This window comes from Ascaphus truei, chromosome 4 (assembly GCF_040206685.1).
Source record: "Ascaphus truei isolate aAscTru1 chromosome 4, aAscTru1.hap1, whole genome shotgun sequence".
Taxonomy (NCBI): domain Eukaryota; kingdom Metazoa; phylum Chordata; class Amphibia; order Anura; family Ascaphidae; genus Ascaphus; species Ascaphus truei.
The window spans coordinates 394,603,900-394,627,504 of NC_134486.1; the positions used below are offsets into that span (position 1 = coordinate 394,603,900).

At 42.6% G+C, this 23,605-nt stretch overlaps 1 pseudogene; it reads right to left on the bottom strand.

The window, feature by feature from the left end:
• Positions 1–21,178: 21,178 nt before the first annotated feature.
• LOC142494031 (U2 spliceosomal RNA) lies at positions 21,179–21,345 on the bottom strand (annotated as a pseudogene).
• Between the last annotated feature and the right edge of the window lie 2,260 nt (positions 21,346–23,605).

Sequence of the window (23,605 nt, forward strand, 5' to 3'; positions counted from 1 at the left end):
ACTGCATACTTATTTCACTCTACCAAGGAACTGACACTCAGGCAGGTGAAAGATGAACAGGGGTCTTTATTGTATCACAACCACTGCATTTCTTACATACAGTGAATGCATATACAGAGGACTTCTGATCCCTCTAGATGGTGCATACCCCGGTAGTATTGGGGAAATGAGTCTGATGTTCCCCAGGCCTACGCCTGAGGTGGGCCAGCTCATCCTCGCAATGGGAGAGCCTGACAGCCCATTCTCCCTCCTCTCTCTCCAGAGCATGACTGAATAAGTTTTGGCTCTACCTATTCCTCAGGCAGCAGGGGCGGGCTCATGGACTGTACCTATCCCTGATAGGCGGCACACAGGCCATGAATCATCACCGCACTCCTGTCCATCAAAGGAGGAGCACACGGTGGGGTCAAGCGCCCACAAATTTACCTGTTAATGCCCTGAACTTATTAGGGACTTACATAACAGGGGAAAAGACAGATAGAATCGACTTACCCTGTTATACCTGTAACCTCATCAAGGTAGACTCCATTTAGCAGGTACCTACACTGAATATATGTAATTTCTTCTTGTCCCGTGGACTAAACTTTGTGAAATATGTGAAAGTGCCCTGAAGGGGTTAAATAAATGAAGCATACGTTTTTGTGATTGAGTGCAATTAAAGCTGGTCAAAGACAGTATCGGAGTTCCCTTATTATAAAGGTCAACTGTTAGTGCACAAATACAATAGTGTGAAATATTAAAACTTACACATCTCTTCTTTCTGTCAGCCATAAACACTCATACACACCATCATGTTATAATACTTCACATATGTTATTCTACTTTATCTTTTATATGTGATGACCACTCCGCTCCCCAATTCTGCTGCCACATCGATCAATGGAGAAGAAGTTTGAACCTTCCTCTATGGGTTTGTGAGCTGCATACTACTGTATCACATATTTCACTGAGCACTTATCACTGTGTTTACTGTGTTTTTTCATAAACTGTGTTTCACTGGCATAGCCCATGTATATTTAAAGCACCATTCACTTAATTTGAAATAGTAATTCACTAACTATTGCACTAAGCAACTTTACTAGAGCGCCTAATTTTTTTTCTTAGACCTAAACACGTACCTGTTCTTCAGTGAAGGGTGATGTGTAGACTGACAATGCAGTGTATTATACCTTCATGCTAATTTGAGAATTGGTAGGAGCTCTATCTTGAAGGGAGGAGCCATACATCCCCAAGGAACTGCTCAGTAAAGCAGAAATGTAAATGTTGAACAGAAACAAACCAGCGCCCGTATAGATAATGTCCAATGAGTCCCAAATAGAGTCCAGAAAGGGGGTAGAAGATTCCAAAGGGTCCAATCAGGGAAGGATCTCCAATCAGGCGGTCCGTGGCATATGGACAAAGACAAAAATAAAATCATAGTGTAACCTGTATCAGTTAGAAACTGCACAGAAAAAACAAACAAGCAACAAAAAACAAGCAACAAAAAACATACACATAACACTAAAGCTGAAAACAAAATAACTATTTATTAAAACAAAGGAGCCTGCTGCAGCGGGTCATCAAGGGGTTAAAACCCAAAACCCTACTTACAGCAGGACCGGAACAAATGAGCGTGGGATCACCAAGCAGGAACAGGTGTCAGAAGCAAAGAGGGTCCTCTGTGAGCTCTCAGATGTATGGTGTTACTGGTGTATGTCGTGTATTCTCTCCGATTTCAGAAGATTCCAAGATGGATGCAGAGGGAGGGGAAGACACACACAGCTACACTCCTCGAATACAGCTTCTCTCGCGATGATGTCGTATCCTGCTAGGTTGATCCAAAATGCTGCACACAGCCAGCTTTCTCCAAGGCACCGTGACCTTTGACCCTATACGTAGGAAGTGACGTCAGTCAGGAAGATACAGAGCAGATTCCTTGGTGACCAGAATCCACCTTTGTTTTGAAATAGTTAGCAAAGTCCTGGGGTGAAAATGGAGGAGTAAAAACAAGTTGTCTGAGTAGAGGGTCAAAGACAGAGAAGACGTGGTGTGGGCAAAACTTGAGAGTGTTACATTGGGAAGAAAAGTAGGGTTGTTTAGCCTTGGAGAGAAGATGTCTGATGACAAAAGACTGATTAGTTAATACAGTAAAGCCTTCAGTGTTTTGTGTAGAATATGCCTACTATGCCAGAGGATCTCTCTTATTTTGAACAAATTCAAATGTTCTCTGGATATATTTAGAACTAAGGAAAAACATATCTGCAAATGGATGTGTAACCCTTGTTCCCCTCCCTCCCCCCCAGACTCATCTGTGGTGTCTAGGGTGCGTGAGGGCAGATTACATGCGTAGTGGTGGTGCATACCTGCGTGGAACAGGAGGGCCTGGGCTTCCCGCGTTTTTATTGGGGAGACAGGACCAGGCTTCTGGGGTGATAGCCTCCATGCTTTCTTAGTGGTGCAGCGCCTCCATCTTCTATACTCCCAGGGATATGGGATAGGACCCGTACAGAAGAATGAACCCTGGTCCCAGGATGAATGCTCCAGACTCACACAACAGTCTTTGTATAAAAGTATTGTCTCTTTATTTGTCAGATCAGCAACTCCAAATGTAGTGGCGACCAGCAGCCACAACAACAACAGCAAAGTCCCGTTATTCACTCTCCTCCTCTCCTTCCCTCCAAGTCTCTCCTCCGACAATATGGTCTGGGCTGGGGCGTCAATACCCCGCAACCCACCTCCGAGGTTATCCTCCGGGTGGGGAATGGATTCTCCCCTTCACCCCAACCTGGGGGTGAGGGGCATTGGTCCACCGGGTCTATGATACTGTCAGCTCTACTCAAAGTGACTGAGTCTCGCCTCTCCTCTCTCTGCTCCTGTACGACTGCACAGGTGAGACCGCACTGTCTCCTCCAACTCCTCAGACAGAACAGGACACGTCACTTACGGGAGCTGGCTGCTAACAATAGAGTCAGCCCCACCCCTCATGATGTCAGCAGAACCTCCCCTCTGTCTCGTGTCTGCAGCAGAGTCAAGGGGCCTGCATCTACCACTCAGGGCAGGGCTAGGAAGGGGGAAAACCCATGATGACTACTGGTGCCTGCCCTTAACAGGACTTACCACAGTAGGAGGAAGATCGGTATAGCCTGTGCTGTTTACAGGGGGCTACAGATGCATAATTATAACTAAAACCTTAGATCCATTTGTTTTTTAAATGCATAAGTATGATTGGTGGGTTATGCTGACCCACGCTTTACTTTGCTTAAATACACCTGCCCCATTGAGTTTACCACCCTCATATTCAAGAATGTTTCTAGACATACTGTAACAGGTTCCATATATTAAAGTATCCTGGCTGCAACTTTGGGTCAAAAATTCCGCAAAACACAGAATATTTTTTACTGCATCAAAAAAAATGAACCCTATAGAAAGCAACAGGGGTCTATTTACTTCAATATATGAGCTGAAAGCTAGGGCAAACTTCGTGAACTAAATAGCCCAATATTTAACAAATAAAGGAATGACACTGAAATCATAGGGAGTTTTTCCTTTAATACATCTGGTACACATTTCCTGCACCTGTTTTTCCCCAGTTTTGCACATTGGCGACTGATAAACAGACTCCAACATCTAGATTGTATATTCTTTGGGGCAGGAATTCCTTTCTCTCTATGTTATTTTTATGCCTGATCTTATCCCTGCGTTGTATTCCCCGCGTCTTGACTCTTTCATGCTAATTCTATAAAGCACTTAATACGTAGTTTTCACTATATTGCCCTTCATACTTACACTACCGACACATTTAATCCGAGCAGGGCTAGTTCCGCAAGCCGGGGGATGCCCCGGCTTGCTAGACCCACTCCCTCGGCGTGCCGCGCGTCACCGATGCGCGGTCACGCGTCATCGGGTGTCAGCGCCCCCTGCACGCGCGTCCAGGGCTCCCCGAGGGAGCCCTGGTGTCCCGCGATGTGGGGGACGGCGGCAGGGGGTTCCGGGGGACCCGGCGGACCCGGCAGCGGGAGGGAGAGCGCCCAGATCGGAGGGCGCTCTTCCGCTGCTTTGGCGCGCGCCCGGCACCCTCCGGCGCGCGCCAGGTTACTGCTGCGGCCGAGAACGGGCAAATGCTCGAATAAACTCGGCCGCAGCAGTAGCTCAGAGCTTGCAGTTTACATGATGACTACAAAAAAAGAAGGAAAAGGTTATCAAGACATGTTAAAATTGCTACATCTTATAATCATACTGTATATACAGTGAGTAATGACTACGATGAGAAGGTGGTGATTTATAATGCACATGCCACATCCATATCACCCAAAGCACTACAAATGCTGAAGGAGTCGCTCAATGAGTAAAGACACTGACTGATAACAATGCTGAGTGTGAATAAGGGTTCAATTCCCAGTGTCGGCTCCTTGTGACCTTGGACAAGTCACTTTATATCCCTGTGCGTCAAGCACCAAAAACATAGATTGTAAGCTCATCTGGGCAGGAACTGTGTCTGTAAAAATCCAATGTACAATGCTGCCTACTGCGCACTATACTGTGATTATGAAGCACTTTGAGTCACATTGGGAGAAAAGCACTATTGAACTAAAAGTTATTATTATAAGTTATTATAAATGCCTTATAATGTTACACAATACTCAACATGTATAGATTAGAAAACCTGCCGTCTCTCTAAACCACTCAGTTGCCTAAAGTCATCAATCTCCGATACGCAAAAATGCAGTATCTCTTTATGGTGCAAGTTATTAACGTTGTACCCCTAAAAGTAATGCATTTTTATCTAACACCAAAAAAACAGTGTTTTTTTATCAGCTACTCCAGGCTTGTGTTAGCCCCCCACCTTGTTTGGCTATTATATATAGACAAGAGAAGCTAAACCAGCATGGAATAGGTGATACAACATTACACATAACACATTTGAAAACATATTAACCCCTTAGTGGCTCAGGTGGTCAACTAATCATGGATTTCCATGTCTAGCTGATAACTAAAGGCCTACGTGACTTGGCTACCTAAATGGCTAGTAAGTCCTAACCCCCCCTACCTCTTCCCTCCTAACAAATAACCCCCCCCACCCCGCCTGGTTGGGTTATGGCTAATAGTGCTTTTAGCCACTACAAATACAAACATATTATATTATTATTATTTTTAAAACACACATTAATAATTCAAGAAAAATAAATAAATAATAAAAACATTGTAAACATAAAGACTTTGATTGTCACTGTGGTTGCCTAGGCCATCTCAATGAGACCTAGATAGCCATCTGGGCACTTAATGTAAAGCTGAAAAATATTTTGTCACCCCATCCTGGATGAAGGAATTCCCTGTCATGGGCAAAATCTGTGATGTCATCATAAATTGAGGGAAGCACATGGTACAGCAGCCAATGTAATTGGTTGCTGTGCCATGTGTCCCTATGACACATCTTCTGTGATGACCTTAGCCACTATAAAAGATGAAGGTGAAGAAGAAAGAATACGAAGAACAGAAGAAAAGAAGAAAATAAATACGTAATTACAACAGTGGCATCTTCAATCAAAAGAGTTTTCAGGGCTTCGGGTCAAGTTGAGGATCCCTCATCACAGGCCCGTGGATGGGCAGAGATTACAAATAGGCCATAGGGCGTGGACAATGGCAGATTTTCCATTAGGCTCGGGCAGCAAAATTTGAGTGCGACAAAAATGTCCACCCCCATATACTTTTCCATGCTCTCAGGCCTGATGGGAAGTCACTTAGCTGTTGTGGCCACCTCCTTACCTGCTGCCCTCCTCCTTCTGAATCGTAGCATCAAACTACGTTTCGGACGTCACCAATATGACGTTGCCATGGCAACGCAATGTCGCAGCATCAAATTATATCATGATGTATTCAGAAAGAGTAGGGGGCGGCAGCAAGGAGGCGGCAGGAACAGCTAACTGCCTTGGGGAGGTCGATTTTCAAATCCACTGCTAGGCACGGATTACATTTTTTATGGGATTTTTATTTTTCATCTTTTTTGGCCCATCATGCCTTGGACTCATTTTATATGGGTTTTTTTTTTATGGTTGGGCATTGGCCCTTTTTTGGATTGGTTTCAATGAAGATGAGGATCTTAATCCAAGATGGGATAAGTCACCTAATTTTATTACAGCTTCCCATTGGGTGCCAATGTGGCTATCTAGGCTCCCTTTGAGAGGATCTAGGTAGTCACAGTGACAATCAATTTGTTTATGTTTACAATGTATTTTTTTTAATGCTATTATTAATGTCCATTTTTTTTATTGCTTTAATATGTTGGTACTTATAGTGGCCAAAAGCTAATTTGGGCCACTATTAACAATTTCAAAGAGGCTGTCTTGGTACTCAAACAACTAGATCATGCATAGACAATATATGCTATAACCAGAGAGCTCTCAAGTGGGATAATGAGGATAATATTGCACATAAATTCAGTCCTGATAATACTGGAAATGCAAGTATGATTGACCGGTGTCCCCTGAAGGTCTGTAAAGAGTGAGATGCTGCACACTCCCGTATAACCTCATTGGGGGTGTCTTCCAAATATCTTCAATCAGGAGAAATATTACTCACAGTTGCTTAAGCGGTAGATGGTGCCCACTTCCGGAGACTCTCTGAGGCTTGCTAACCGCTGCAGTTGTACTTTATAGTACACCACTGTACGCAACGCGTAGGAGAGCGTAGAAGAAAAGTGAAACAAGCAGTGCACAGCCAAGGGAGAAGGGTCCATTTTTTTTTTCTTTATTATGGCATGGTTAAAAATAGGAGGTACACAGCTCTCCTATGCATTTCGTACAGTGGTGTACTTTATAGTCTTTATTGTACACCACTGTGGACCCTTGGCTGTGCACTGCTTGTTTCACTTTTCTTCAATTACCATTTGGCTAATAGGGTTATTGGTCATTACTCAACAGGAGGGAAGGTATGTTTGGGGTAGAAATAAAAAGGATGGTTGTTGTCGGTAGTTGCCTAGGGGAGGGGAGTTAGGCAACTACGGGGGGAGAAAGGGGAGGCTGTAGGTGTTTACCCCTTGTTTGCCTAAGCAATTGTTAAAGAATTGCATGCTTTACTAGCCACTTAGGTAGCCAAGGGGGGTAAGTAGTGTAGTTTTACTAATATTAACCCCTTTAATGCCTGTAGTGTAACGGTAACAACAGGCAAAGGAGTTAATGTATTTTCTACCATAGGGTTATGTAATAATAGTAGTAATACTCCATTTCCATATTGGGTTACTGTGATGGTGAGGGGGTAACCAGGCTCAATAATAAAGGTTAAGCCCACTTGGTTACCCCTGATCCATGTGTAAAGGTTCTAGAGTGTCAGCTCTTGGACCGGACTGTCGTATGTGCATCCCTGAGACTGTATAATGCGACAATACAGTATTTTTGTGTTTTTTGGTTTTCCAGGAGTGCTGTCCAGAGGAGCTTGCTAGGCTGTGAGTTTGATGGTGGGTTTTGCGGAGAAACTTCAATCAGATTGCCACTATGTAGCGGGGTTCCCAAGTTATGGGATACCCCAAATATGTACCCGGGAATCAGGTAAGCTTCTCTGGCACATTGAAGCACAGTGCTCCAACAAAATCCTACCCTGGAAATGTTCTTGCGACTCACGTCCAGGGTTCCCTGCTTCAGCCCACACTGGAAAGGTAAAAAGGCCATTGGGGATCAAGGTATCCCCAGAACAGTCCCGGGATCCCTAGCATAAGGTGGGATAGCTAGTTCATGCCCAAGTCACCCTGTACCTGGTACAGAGGTTCAGGGGGTGCTCCAGCTACATCATAAAGCTGCAATGGTTTTATTGTGTGTGTAAAGTTAAAGTCAAGAGTTTGCAGTGTGCCAGGGATAAGGCTGGTAAGAGTAGGGAACATATATTCTTATTCTATCCCTGACACCAGACCAGAAGACTTAGACCCTTTTAAACACAAGACATAGAATCAAAGTGTATTTTATTAAAGGTTGTATTTAATAAATGTATATGCTTGTACCAATGTATATGTGACTGTGGGATTTCCAAGTCCGTGGTTCCGAGAGACCAGATGGCTACCAAGTTTGGCGCCACTGGTCTGCTCGAGACCCGGAGTTGAAAGCCACAGGGATGCCAAGGTGTTAGCACAGGAGGAGTACTGTAGTTATCTGTGAGTATCCCCATCCTGGGCTAACAAAGGACTATCCGGCGACCATTTGCCCTGCGCCAGACTCTGCGGTACCCACCTCGCTTCAGCATACAGGCAAATCGGTTATAGGCTGGCAGGAGAATTTCCACGCGCTGATTGTGATTGGCTGTAGTAGTTTCTGAAAGGAACTCCAAAACCCATAAGAAACCCTGCAGCCAATCAAAACCTCAGATTCCAAGCGCCAAACCAACAGCGGCAAATTCAAGTTAAGGAAAAGATGCTCTGTCAGAAAAAGACACAAGCCAGATGCGGATGGTATTGCATGCCGAATTGCGTTCCAGGACTTTCGTGAGTACCTCCCGGTCATTGGAAAGGGCTCCTACAGATATCGGTTGTTAACATTTCGTTCCAAGGAAGATTTATTTCATTAGCCCCGTTCCCAGTATGTGTATTTTCAGTGCAAATTGTGTTACATTGTGTGTATGTCTAATCGTGCAATAAATTACAATTTATTTTACTGCTTTGTCTTGCTCAAAAAAATGATCCGGTATAAAAGGTGTTAATTACCTGGTCTCCCGTGACAGTTACAACCACCAATTAAAAGGGAAAAAAAGAGCCCAGCAGTCTATCCATATCCTGTTGGATTTCTAACTCCATGCTTTAAAGATCTACCCAAAGTGGCGATTATCCCTGTGAATACATATTACACTATGTTGTGTTTTTCTGTCTCCTTTGCGCTATAGGTCCTTTTCCTTCTCAAACATTTGATTGGGATTTTGCCATCAATGATATTATTTAGTATAGGAAATGTTTACTGTACATTGACCCTCTAGACTTCCATAGGAAAAGTCATGTAATTCAAATTTGAAACAGGTCTGACATTATTGTTACCTGGGGGGGGAACTGCAAGGACAGTGTTCTATACTCAATCAACGTAGCGTATTCCATTGCTCTACAAAATATTGAATCTCATTTTATTCTGAAAACTAAATGATCCTGAATACTACTGTGGATTTTTAAAAAGAAACTCTATACAGTATGACAATTTGTACAGTGAACATGTACATGTATCCTTATACAGCATGTACGTTTTCGCAAAAAATAATTTTATCACTATTTATATTATGCTTTCAAAGTGAATATATTTGCACAAACCTACTCATTTTGGGGCGGCAATATATTATTTTGCCGCGCAATTGGGCCTATTGGGCCTGATGGGAAGTCGCTTAACTGTTGCGACTGCCTTCTTACCTGCCGCCCTGCTTCTCCTTCTGAACCGCAGCGTCAAATGACGCAGTGGACGTCACCAACGTGACGTCACGGCATCCCGTTGCCATGGCAACGCGACGTCACAGTGTCAAATGACGTCATGACGTCACGATAGAATGGCAACGTGACACCGTGCGACGTCCCGTTGGTGATGTCCTGCGATTCAGAAAGAAAAGGGGGGGGGGCGTCAGATAAGGAGGTGGCCGCAACAGCTAAGTGCCTAGTACTTAACTGGTTACCTTGAACTGGAAAAAGTAAAGTTGGTTTATATGTGCTATCCAGAAGAGATTCTGCCTTTGGCATATTTCACTGCAGTGAATGCCATGTAACTATTTCCAGGACCTTGGTGACTTGAGCCTGCTAGGATTTAGGGGCCAATTCAATAAGCCTCGATAACCTACTTATCGAGGCCTTTTCGGCCCAAATGCTATTCTGTAGGTCTCGATAAGTGGGCAATAAAGGCATAAATCACCCATTTTTGCAGCCGTCCAAAACACACCGCTGGGTGAGCGGTGATAAACCACTTTTCGTCAGGTTCTGAAACTCGTGCAATTCTAGTAGCCTCAATTAGTTTATTGAGGCTACTCACGGCTCTAGAATGGCGAGTTTCTCCCAAAATCTTCACACCAGAAAAGTTGGTGTGAGACTGGGGAGAACCTGCTGAAAAGGTTACGAGAGAGGACTTAGAGAAAGAAAATGCTGTTTCCTGCATCGGATTGATGCCGAGAGTCTCGGAGCTGATACCCTGGTGGCCCTAGCATGAATCCCATGCAATAAAAATGCATTCACAGGCAACTTCATTACCTTAGCGGCTAACCGCTTAGGCAATGAAGGGGTTAACTACCAGTGCCATGTTTATTGTGGGTAGCGGGGGTGGGTAAAGGTGGTATTTTGCCCTTGGTGGGTTTATAGGCCTTGCGTAGGGTTTGCAGGTAGAGTTAACCCATTCATTACCTTAGCGGTTAATACCACTAATGTAATGAAGGGGTTAACCCCTCCCGCTACCCACCCTGTAGGTATAAACACCCGCCAAGGGACAAATACCAACTTCACCCATCCTTGCTACACACAATAAACATTCAGATACACAATAACACTACTACCAACCTACTCTACCCCCAACAACCCCCCACCCCCAACACATACAGTACAATATTGGGCAAAACAACTATTATCCAGGATTGGATAATAGCTCATTTGGCCATTCAAAATAAAACATTAGCCAGCCAGCATCAAGTAAATAAAACGTTCTACTTACCCCTGCCATCATGAAGGGTGCCCTCATCAGCATACTGCAGATCAATGTCCTCCGTTGCCAGCAAGAGTACATGCAAAATACAATCTAATGGCCCCTAACCCCTTAATCACCTTAGCGATTAATAACCGCTATAGTAATTAAGGGGTTAACCACTGTCCCCCGCTACCCACGCAGGAGGCCTAACCACCCACCCCGGCGACACTATTCCTTCCCTGTAGCCATTGATTGGCACAGTGGTATATCATACCCATATAATGTGGGCATGATAAGCCACTATATTACTCAATGGTTAACGTAATAAAAATAATTAAGGCCAAAAATACATAATAATCAAAGAAATACACAAGCACCTAAACACCCCAACAATAAAAGAGCTAAAAATCCTCAACTACACATCGATTACATTAATCTATCTCTAAAAGAGCAAAATAAGTCCAATTATGTTATTCCAAAACATAAGAAAACAAATAAATAAACATCTATACAACCAATCAATTAAAGAAATAAAACCAGTAGTCAACAAATCAAATAATTAATTTAAACCACTAGCCAAGAAAACAAATAATTAATTTAAAACGCTAACCAATCCTGAAATGTACTAAAAACAAGCCATCCAAATTCAAAACAATTTAATCCAAACAATAAAATCAAATAGAAAAAATAACAATCAATAGTAAACAAGCATTTGCCAAAAAATGCATTGCCTGTCACTGTATTTATGTGTACTAAAGGGGCACAGATTAACACATTATCACTCAAATGGCATGCAAATAGATCAAAATAAATAAATACAATAAAAAAACCTGAAAAAAAAAAACAATTTGATACATTAAATATTTTACTTACCTTTAGAAGTCTACACCCTTCGAATCCCGGCGTATCTGCAAGCTCTGGTACAGCAACGTCATCACCCGCAATCCAACGCCACCCACCTTGAAGACCAGCATCAGGTAAAAAAAATCTTCTTTCTTTTATCTTCTATCACCGTGTTCTATCTTCATTTGTAATTATTTTTTATCTTTTCTTTAATCGTCTATCTTCTTCTTTCAATCCAAAGCCCCATGGTAAATCCACAACGGATGTTGTCTCGTCGGCTGTCACTGAATTTATCTGTACCCTAAGGCACCCACCCCCCTTGCCCAAAGAAAAAGGCTATTAAGGTTTAACCCCTTCATTGTCTTAGCGGCCAGCCACTTAGTTAATGAAGCTGTATTAATATACATTTTAATACTAGTGTAGATGAGCAGCGGGTCTCCGGAGAAGAACCTTGGTTATTTGAGGTCTGGGGACCCCTTGCTTCCCGAGAAAGGCCCCGTTATTGGGTGCCGGTATCTCCTATGCATTTTATTCCTACGGTCACGTGGTGCAAGACATTTAAATGCATAGGAGATACCGGCACCCCATAACGGGGCCTGTATCTCGGGAAGCAGGGTGTCCCAGGACCTGAAATCAACGCGGTCCTGCTTCGGAGACCCCAGGCTCATCTACACTAGTATTAAAATGTATATTAAAATCTTGCGATCGCTGATGAGATATGCGCAGGGAGAGGCGGCTCTCTCTGCGCAGCTCTCTCTGCAGCTGGAACAAATCGCCGGGTGAGCCCTTTTGAGAGAGGTGATCATCACGTCGACGGCTACTCGCCCATTTTGTGAATTTTGCTATCACAGGTAATCGAGGCTTTCTGATACCGTGATAGCAACGCTCAAAAAAATGGCGGCGTCACCGGCCAAGCGATTTTGTGTATGAAGCCTTATATAATAGGCCCCTTAATGTTCTCTGTCTACAAATGAAGTAAAATAAATAATAGAAATAGAGAAAGATACAGCTCATCACTTCACCCACACTTAGCCTCAGATTGTATTTGTTTATTCATTAGCTAAAATTAGACCTTTGATTCAAAAGGGACAAAAACATTAGCGATAATTAGTAAATAAAAATACTTTTTTTTGTTGTTAAGGGGGAAGGTGTTTTTCTATAAATGTAAATTGATGTATTTGTGGAAATTAAAATAAAATAAAAGGGAACACATCCCCAAAAAAGTTTTGCTGGAAACAAGAAAATAAATGTAATTTTCATTGAATTCCTCTTGTAGTGACAAAGAACTGAATATGTTTTTGAAATGCTCTTACTTAAGGCAGTAATCCACACTTCTCATGTGTTGTGTGTGTGTGTTTATATTTGGAAGGCTATATCTGTTTTAGTGGCGTGCAGTAGAATCAATTCCATGCGTTTGCCCTGCTGCAGAAGGCTGATCAATCAATCACAGCCGATCTCTACTTTTATGTATCAGATAGTTCTCAGCCTCCTTGGTTACTGTACAGTTGCTGGAGCAATGCAAATCCCCAATCACCTTCCCCCAACTTCTCTTATAATCCTATTTCCTTAGTACTGCTATGAGCTTTTATATGCGTTCAGCCTACAATGGGTCGGAAAAGCCAACATTACTTTTTCAATAAATTCCTACAGTTACAAAAGCTTAATTGTATTGCCAATTTACAGTACACATAACATACACACACACTATATACTGTATATATATTTATTTATATATATATGTATATATGTGTGTGTGTGTGTGTGTGTGTAGAGGCAGGGGTATACATATATACACATATATATACATATATATTTATGGTGGTGCTATCGCTGTCCTCTAGGGGCTGTATAGGGCAGCTATAGGACTTTTGGCAGCGCAGAGTTAATTCCTCAAAGAGAAACCATCAGCTGCTAACTAATGAAGCTAATCAGCCTGCCCTGAATAGTCAGGGAGTGCTTTAAAAGACTGAAAGCTGCCATGCACTAGGAGACTGTTTTTCTCCAGAGAAGGGTGGAGACAGAGGTGCTCCCCAGCTAACGGAAGGTGGTCGAGAGTGAGAGACACTGCTGAGAGAGCCGGGCTGAAGCAGTGACATCTGGATAGAGGAACTACAGCAGTTTATCTGAGCTCACGTGGGGCCGAGTTCCTCTAAGATGGAAAGGACGACAAGACTGTGCTGAAGCACGGACGTCTTCTCCATAAAACCTAAGATAAGCAAAACCTTTATTATCATATGCAGAGACTGTGTTGCATTATTACATGTGCCAGGGCATGTTTTGGCTTGCGAACTAACTTAGCTGGCCAAGCAGTTAGTGAGGGCGAAAGCTACGGTATGTTAGCTTTCCCTAATGGAAATAGGATTTTATTTTATTATTTGGTTTTTCTTAAAGGGACGGTGGGCCCATTGTGGGCCCATTGTTTATTTAATCCCTGTAAATAAACCCCTGCTTTGAAAATACAGTGTTTCCGGCCTTAACTTGGGACAAAAGAGACTGCAACTTGGTGTGGGCATCACAATATGGTGGCGTTTAATGCGGGCAATCCAAAAGGCACTGAGCAGCGGAAACTGTGGGTCTGAATATATATATTGCGGGGATTTAAAATGGCCACCCAACTGAAGTGAAAAGCAAGCAAAGTCTGTCCCACTGTGAGTGAACAGTTGTGCTTACAGCATGCACAGAGAATGTGTGAAGTGTGGATGCAATAGCACCCAGAAGTCAGCAGATGAAAATATGTTAAGGGGCTGAACTCAAGCAAACAAACTTAACTTGGGACAAAAGATACTGCACTGTGGTGTGGGCATCACTATGTGTGTGTGTGTCTATATATACATACATACTCCACCGGAATCCGAAGAGTGGGGAAGGAAACACAGCACAACAGGTCAAAGTAGAATTTTTATTTTTGTGCATACTGTAATAACAAATATCAGATGTATTGACAGGAAATATATTTTTTGCTATCTAGTGTAGATGTTACTTATGGGCCATTGTAATGTTCACATTTGTCGTTTAGCAGACTGTACAGCATATTAAAAGTTGCATTTGAAATTGGTGTTGGTCCCATGTGCATATTTGCTCATCATTAGACCACCCCAATCTAATTAGAATACATAAAATAAGGAATTATTTTAAACTTTGCAATGCAGTATGTAATACGGCTATCCAATATTACACACTGCAAAAATCAAATTGACATATTTTCTACTTTTAGAGAATATAACATGTAATACATGTATTTTTTGGCTTGGTTCATGTTTTTACATGATGCATGGTGGTAAGTCCCAACGTAACAGACAGATTTTAACACACCACTCTTTTCTCATGTAATTACAGTAACTAAGCAGTAATACACCCAGACGCAACTAATATGTTCTGAAAGTAAATAATTAGAGGGATCCTGGGATGGGTCACTTTAAGCTGTCATATTAAGGTGACATACTTTTGCGAAGAAATGGAAAAGTTTGTCCAACAGTTTGCGGGCTGAACTCCGATACATTTGCCCATCACTAGTCCCCATGTTTTTAATACGCCATCAAATTCTGGAAGGAGTGAATGGCTGAGGATGTGTTCCAGCGACAACTACTTTATGTTCCAAGGACAAAGAATGTTATTTATTGTATATTCTTATTTCTTCAGCTTCATTTGTGGGAGCAAATTATTATTTATATAAATACTATATAGTGTAACCGTGGGGAAGGGGAGGGAAGAACAGTAGAAATAAACTTGAGTGCATTGGTTAGTTTGTATAAGAGCATACCTGAGCACCCTGAACTCCATAGATCTGAGTTAAACCAAATGTGGGTCGGATCTATTAGCCTAAATACTCAGCAGAAAACCCCAAAACCTAATTTCTTCTTTTAACTCAGGTTCAGGTCCTCCTACAATCTCAAAACAACTGATGCCTCCCTGTGTCTTGGGGGTGAAGGGCAGAATCGGAGTTCAGTGGTGGTCAAGGGGAGATGCACCCGTCAGGCTAGTTTAAAGCTCACGCCTCACGTGGGCCAATAAGAAGCCACACCGCTGCCCCTTATGGAGCCAAGTATCTTGGGAAACGGGGGTCACCGGGCCTGATATTAATGGGGTTCAGCTCCGGACACCCCCTGCTTAAATCCATAGTTATTTTTTTTTTAGCAAAAATAAAAGATTGACCGTTTGGATTACAACAAAGAAACAAAGTACGCTGAGATCTTTCCCCTACCCAGATTTATGTGTAAACCAAGTCAGCAGGAAAGCTGCCTGGCACAAGGCCCCTAATGTTCTTTTTTTAATTTCTGGGCAGCACAATTCTTGATTCAGTATTTCAATATGGGCAGATGCTACATTAGGAATTGTGTCTCTCAGGGACTTCAATAAACACTTATCTCAAAATAATTAATAGAATCTTGAATATACAATCAATTGTGCATTAATAGCCTTCACCATAACATGACTAGACCTTGGTAATCTGTTAATGTCTAAAAGAATTGTAACACCTTTACCCCTAGCCAAAGAAGAGGGGCCACACCAAAACCTTGTATGTTGCACCGCTACACTAGCTATGAGTGAGGTAGTATTGTGAAATATAACTCGTTAGAAGACTAGTTGCAAACTGGTCCCAGTCGCGACTCGATTAGCACTGAGAAGTGCTTGTGCAGTTTGGGGCAGTGGCGATGTTCCCCGGACCCAAATGGGACAAGCACTTACTAGTTCCAGATCCTCCCCTCAGTGGAACTGATAGGGCAAGGCAGCTCAGTAAAGGTGAAGCCATGGCTTTCGCGCCACACAGCATCAGATCTGCAAAACATCTGCATTGATTGCATGTTGCAACCCCAGATTTTGGCATGAATTGTCCATGGCAGTTATAGTCTTTACAGCAGTATAATTACAATGCAGAATCGAACCCACAGTCCAGCAACAAAACAAAAGAGATTCAACAGCAGGGAAACACACAGTCCTGTATTTTCTGAGACCATCTATACACAGTCCCGCATGAAACTTGCAAAAACATATTTTGGGGCTCCAAAAGTTCCAAACACGAGCCAGATGTAAAATCTTCTTTCTCACTCAGCCCCGTGTTGGGCGCCAAATGTAACACCTCCACTCCCGGCCAAAGAAGAGGGGCTGCACCAAAAATGTCCCAAAGTGTGTGTGTGTGTGTGTGTGTAACTCAGCGGTCTACCGTTCATCTCAAGGTGCTGAAAATCCATGCAGGGCTGGTATGGTGAGCAAATAAAAGGTGGAGAGTACCAGGAAATGTTATTGAACTTTAATAACAGGCAAAAAACTTCAGGTCAACAACAGGAGAGGTTTTTGAAAGTTATTAGACATTTGCACTCAGGTTTCCTCAACCATTAGGTTTTTAGGTAGATAGGTTTGTTGCAAGGCTTTTTATCCATCCTAGGACAGAACTGGAATCTTTTTTTCTATTATTCCCAGCAGAACCCAGGTCTGTTTCCTGCGGTGAGAACCCACTTCCTACTATGGCGGGATTCCCCTCTAGTGTTGTGTCTCTAGGGCCAATAAGTTGGGAGACTTACCCTAACTCAGAAAACAAATACAGTTTCTACCCTTTTACAGGGCTAGGAGAGCCTCTGAGATCCCATCCTCTTGTTCCTCCTGGGATCTGAAGAAAATATCCAGGTACCAAACATTTATGACCTTTGTCCCAGTCCCTGTTGCTGGGCAGGACAAGATAAGGTTTACTTAACTAAATCATCCCCTAAACGGTTGAGTTTTCCAGTACCTTCTAGAATGATAGAAACAGCCGATCAGTGAGCTAAGTGATTTGCAACATAAGATTGGCTACTTCAAATTAGCTACTTTGCATAAGTTACTTACAAGGTCATGTAAGAGGAACTAACTCCCTGTATGGACTAGGCCTCACCAAGGTAAATTTTAGCATATACCAAGGGTGCTACAGAATTTGGAAGTTTTAGATGTTCTTACCAGATTAAAAAAAAACCTTAATGTGGATTTGTAAGATTTTGAGTTATTAGACAAATAGATTATCTGTTCACTCACCAAAAACTGGATAAAGGCGTTGTCATTCCACAAATACTTGGGTAACCTCCATCCACTAGATGACCCAACACCATTTTACTATTCAAAAGAAATCAAAATTGGGGCATGATCCAAAAGTGCAAGATATTCAATCAGGCCCCGATCCACAAAAAGGTGCTACATTTTAGAACGCCTTTACTCCCATTCATATGAAATCCTAAAGCTTTGCCCCTATTTTTTTGGATGTGGGCATAGTATGTAAATTCTTAGGGTATAAGAGGTGACTATTAGGAGGTTATTTATTCTATACTGTACATGTTCAAGTAAAATCCCTTTCTGAAGGATGTTTAGTTTGACATGAATGTAATTACACAAATCCTTTTTTTAATAAGGGAAAATTACGATTTTGTAGTAATGAAAGAGCTATTGATCTTTGCTTTAGTTGGTATCATTATGTCAAGTATTGGGTCATCTACAACACTAAAATCACTTCCCAGTATTACATGAATATCAACCTACTATGTCTCTGAGCTACAGATGTAGCATGACTCCCCGCCTCCGGACACTCAGCTAGAAAAGCATAAGCCACGGCTTTGGAGACAGTGCCTGCCACGAGATCACATGGTTCCAGATCGGACAACCCCTAGTGATAATCCTACGGTGCTGGATACAGTAAGACTTTCTACATATGTAGGTTAACCCAACCATGCCTTAACAGAGAGGAGAGGGCACAACACAGCAAAAATGTATACAACCCGATTACCACACCAGTAACAAAACCTTCTGGTAACAGACCCCCTCAAATATAAACAATAATCGCCAACACTTAGAGGGAAGAAAGAGAACTTGTAAAAGTGTAGTTCAATATTATTTTCAGGTTATCAGAACTTTATTTTTTAAGCCCATAATGCTAGTCTGTAACACCTGTAGCCCATGTTCCCACCCCCCGGTCGCAGACTGGACCTCTAGGGTGTAGTGAGGGCTGGCTACATGTACTATGGTGGTGAATACCTGCTTGGAACAGGAGGGCCTGCGTCTCCCGCGTTGGTATTGGGGATAACAGGGACAGGCTTCTGGGGTATATGCCTTCATCTTTAGTGGTGGTGGTGCAGTGCCTCCATTCTCTGGCGAAACCTAGGGGATAGGTTGGAATCTTCCCAGAGAAAGCCCTGGTCCCAGGGCGAGAGATTCCAATCTCACACACACAGTCTTTTGTATAAAAGCAGCAATGGTCTTTATTGTACTCACAGCAGATCAGTAGCAGCACACAGCAGCAGCAGCACACCGCAACACTTTAGACACAGTGTACAGGCTTTTCCTCCTTCTCCTTTCCCTCCAGAAGTGCACCCTCAGGATGGGCTGTCTGGGGCTCTTTGTTCCCTGCCTCCACCCCCAGCCCAGGGCGCTCAGGGTTGGGCTAGCTCTTCCCTCCCCCCCTAAATAGGGTGAGGGGCACTGGTCCACCTATTGCTACCTAGGCCCTACTCCACAGGAACCTAGCTAACTACTGCTCTGACAGCCCAGTCAGGCACTCCAACACTACTGACAGATAGAGACAGCCCTGCCCCTCATGATGTCAGTAGGCCCCACCCCTGTGTCTCTTGCATTAGCCACAGAGTCAGGTGCCTACCTCCACCAATCCTGACAGGGCTTGAAGCAGGGAAAACCCATGTTAGCTACTGGCGGCCTGCCCTTAACAGGACTTACCCCAGTAGGAGAAAGATATATAGCACCCATTTCTTACACACCCAACTTCTATTCAGCCCGCACATAAAAATGTTAACCGAATAAAGAGAAAGGGTTCCTCAATCAGAGACTCAGAGAACATTATCCACAGAGGTCTGTTATAGTTAATGCAGGGATTTAAGGAGTGCTAGAGTGTATATATACCTCCCCAAACATGTGGAGAGACACCTGTGCAAAAAAAGAAACACACCCAGGATGCCTGTGAGATATGTTAATTTAAGTCATGTAGATATACTTTGCATGTCCATATTCCGCATATCTCCCAGGTACTGTATTTCAGGTATGCTCCTTTTTGTGCACAGGTGTCACTCCACTTGCTGTCTGTCTGTCTCTGGCTCTCACTCTCTCAGCAATAACATTAAGGTGAGAGTAGAAGTTCAAATATGACACCTAAACAATGGGTTTGAAGTGTTACTGAATGTGATGGAGAAGGGCACAATGGAGTTCGATTTAAGGAGGATTATGAGCATCTTAGTCTGTGACATATTGTGTTTAAGGAGACTTGCTGCCATCCACGATTAGAATGACGCGAGACAGTTGGTACCTGGAACTATTTGCAGATGTGTATAATACTTATTGTAATTATATATACAAATATATAAATTATCTATATTTTATGGTATATAATTAGAGATGAATGAAACTGTCAAAATCCGTTTCCTGGAATGTCCAGAGCTTTCCATTCAAAACCCGTTCCGCGGTGTAAAATCCATTGACGGCTTGTTCCAGTTTCAATCCATGCGGATTAATCCAAAACTGCCATTAGATACATTGGACAGGTTTTTAAGAATTCTATCCATAGCCGCACTACAGATATGGAAAAGTCAAGGCAAAGAACTCTCTCAGTCGTATCTAATTTACTGTGAACAAAACTACTGTGTATCCATGCAGCCGCCACCCCGCAATAACTGTCAGCCCCTCTATCTGTCTGACACTGTATATGGCAATTTGTTTCATTGGTCTCTCGCATGCTCATGTCATTAAAATCAACAAACTTTGCTGACATTTTCAATCATTTTCTTTTTCTTATAATCTGGCAAAAATAAATAATAATAAAAAACACGTGCGTCACCATTCACATGACTCGGACAATTCCACAAATCTGCCTTTCTCCAGTCAAACAGTATTATACAGTATGGACCTTGTGATCTATCTACGTGATATTTACCATATAGCGCCTAATAGGTAATTTCTATCCCTGTATATTCCGCCAAGACCGCAGCTCCATGTAGAAGTCCTCCACAGATGTCTTCATAAAATTACCCCATAGTTAATCAGCATACAATTCTTCCACTGCAGCCAGGGATTATGGGTAATGACATGCAAATGAGCACTCGCAGTGTGCCACTTTTTTCGTCTTATCCATTTTAACACTGATCCCTATAAGCTTATGCCTGCCTCATTACCCAGCTTTTAAAATAAAGCCTGAGTTAAAGAAATGGATGATCAGCAAACCTACTGTACTCGCAGACATAAGTTTTTGGGTTTTTTTTTGGAGCATAAGTGTATATGCCTACTTGTGAACAGTTGGCAGGGTCACAAGTGTTGTTCCCACTGTGCAGCTGTGTCCTTTCAGGTCCTTTTTGGCCAAAAGGCCAGCAAAATTCCTACTTGTACTATGCCCACTGAACCTCATGCAGCTATTATCTTGAGTTGGTGACTTTGACCCGGGAGTTCTCCAACATCCCCCTTGGTCTGTGAGGGGTCTTCAGTCGCTTGCGAACAGGACTTCCAACGCCGCTCTCGTACAACAATTGTACTAGTACAACAATTGTGTAATAAAACGCCCCCGACCAGAAGACCAGTGAAGATGTAAAAACTATGTGTGGTGCCATCCTTCAACCTAGCCAAAAGGCCCAGGGGTGATTAGTGCCATGCATATAAATTCGGAAACATACAAATTCTGTGCCAAAAACTTGCTCTGTGCTAAGAAATTTGTGCTAAGAAATCTGTGCTGTGCTGCAAGGTCTCTTTACTTTCCTTGAGCTGTGAGGTGCATTACTAGGACCCTACCCAGGTTAAACCACACCTGGAGTGCAAGGGACGTTAAAAGCTTGGCCTTGGAGAACCCACTCTTCAGCCACGCCAGAGGAACAAGTGTATATCATTACCCCTCCTACCTCTGCCACTGGCAGGATGGGTACTACACTTGATCTTAGCCAAAAGGCTGAAAAGCGATGGATGTTTAAACCTTTTGGGTTTTATCAGTGTGAGGTTGGTTACTGACCTCGCATCGTGAAGCTGGTAGTGGCTCCACAAACCAGGTACACAGAAAAAGTGATGGTGAGTCAAAAATTGCCAAAACCCCTCCACCGTACAAAAATGAAAGACATCTCCAATGACACCTCTTAGTTGTGTGCACACTTTGATAGTTGTGTGATTCAGGACTGTTGAATGTATATACTAGGATGGAAACCCTCTTTATACTAAGGTCTTTGCACTGATATACACTGGCGACACACTTTATTCGAGCTCGGCTAGTCCCACGAATTCGGGTATACTCGGGTGTATTGAGGTTTGTGACTGTTTTCTGCCCGAGTGCATTGCGTTATTTTCCAGGCAGGGATTGAAGCATTTTATTCCCGCTGGCTGCAATACTGCACAGTATATATATATATACTGCATTACAATTCATGAATTTATGCCATCTGGTAGACACGCGAAGCATTGCAGCCTATTAAATCCTAATCATTATCATTTAACAGATCAGCCGCCCGTCAGCCAGGCATGAACCATGGCTGGGAAGGCAAACGCAACAGGGCTTGTCAGAGGTGAGGAGCGGCGCATTCCAGGTATCTGCCAGGTACATACTGGGTATTTGCTCGAATAAAGTGTGTCGCAGCAGTACAGTGATGAATGTCCTTAAATAGGTACTAATGGAAACGGATACCAATATAAATAAGCTACATCTTCAAAAGAGGTACATCTGTTCACCTGAGAGCATCAGTTTACTTTGTATACCTTGAATACAGATCCCAGAGTGGTACCTGTGATTGTAATCCAAAAATTAAAGGAACTTCTGATATCATGCAATCCACAGACAAAATGTGGTGGGAAATCTCTAGCTTTAAAAACGATGATCCCTCGAGGTCTAAGAATAAACTTATCCCCACACAATCATATGATATCAGATGAAGTCATGAAACACTGGGAAGTAGCACTACTAAACTATTCGAAGGAAATTGATTAGTGCACAAAACATTGCGAAACTAAAAATGAATTCATCACTATATATCAGTGCACCTTAGAATAAACAGATAGTTTCCAACCCAGTGTACTGTATACTATTCTCTCGTCCCCCTCTCTTTGATTTTTAATATATTTTATGTACAATTTAATTTATTTATGACTTGAATAAATGCTATGTTTTTATAGTATCTTCACTACTCTGATCTAATAAAAGGTTCCCCGTTCAACCATCCTGAATCACACAACTATCTAAGTGTGCACACAGCTAAGAGGTGTCTTTGGAGATTCTCTCCCTAGTTTTTTGGCTTTTTTTTTCAACTATTTACCTCAGTGTAGCACCTTAATATTGTCCTAGAGAGGTCATTCCCCTCCTCAACAACAGTGGTGGGAAATCCTCACAAAATATATGCAGGTTGCTAGGTGCAGGTAAGACCCATGTCTTCGGCAGCTGTAGCATATGTTTATTTAGCAATGTTTTATCAGGCAGGATACATTTAGATATGCATTTAATTTTCAAGTCTGTTTTGGGATACAGTCTTGGGAAATGTAACATTCGATCCTCTGTATTTGGCCCCCAAAGTTTGCTAACAGTTTGTACAGTATTACTCACGTTTGCACTGTTTGGTGCTTTCAGTTTCTGTCCTGTGTGAGATATGCTTCGTGGCCCTTATTCAATATGCCGTGAAGCTGCGTCCCCATGCTGGAGAAGATCGTAGCCACATTCACTTGAATGGCGTTGGACTCATTTCCAGCACTGAGATGCAGCCTCGTAGCATACTTAATTAAGACTTGTGTACTTGTGCGCCATATGTTTGAAATGTTGTAATATTGATCACTATACAATAGTTTTCACAGAAATAGATGGGTTGCATAGTAATTCTAAGGTGAAGGCCTGCGATTGTGGGGTAACCTTCAGCTCCACTCCTCCACCCCTCCCTCGCTGCTGCAGCATTCTTCTCCCTCCCCTCTCTACCATTTCAATAAACTCTCATACTAGAGTGGGCCCTAACTCATACGTAGAAACATAAACTATATACAGTTCCGCGCACCAGATTGTGAACAAGGATATATGAGTGATTTAAATAATACGGTGAAATATATATATAATATTAATATAAAAAATGATACTATATCAAAATGTGATTTGATCACTAACCGTGAGAGATACACACGCGGCAGAGTGTGACAGCACCGAACGTAGGCCATCTTGCTGCTCACAGCCGCCGTACAAGAACAAGGAGCATATTCGG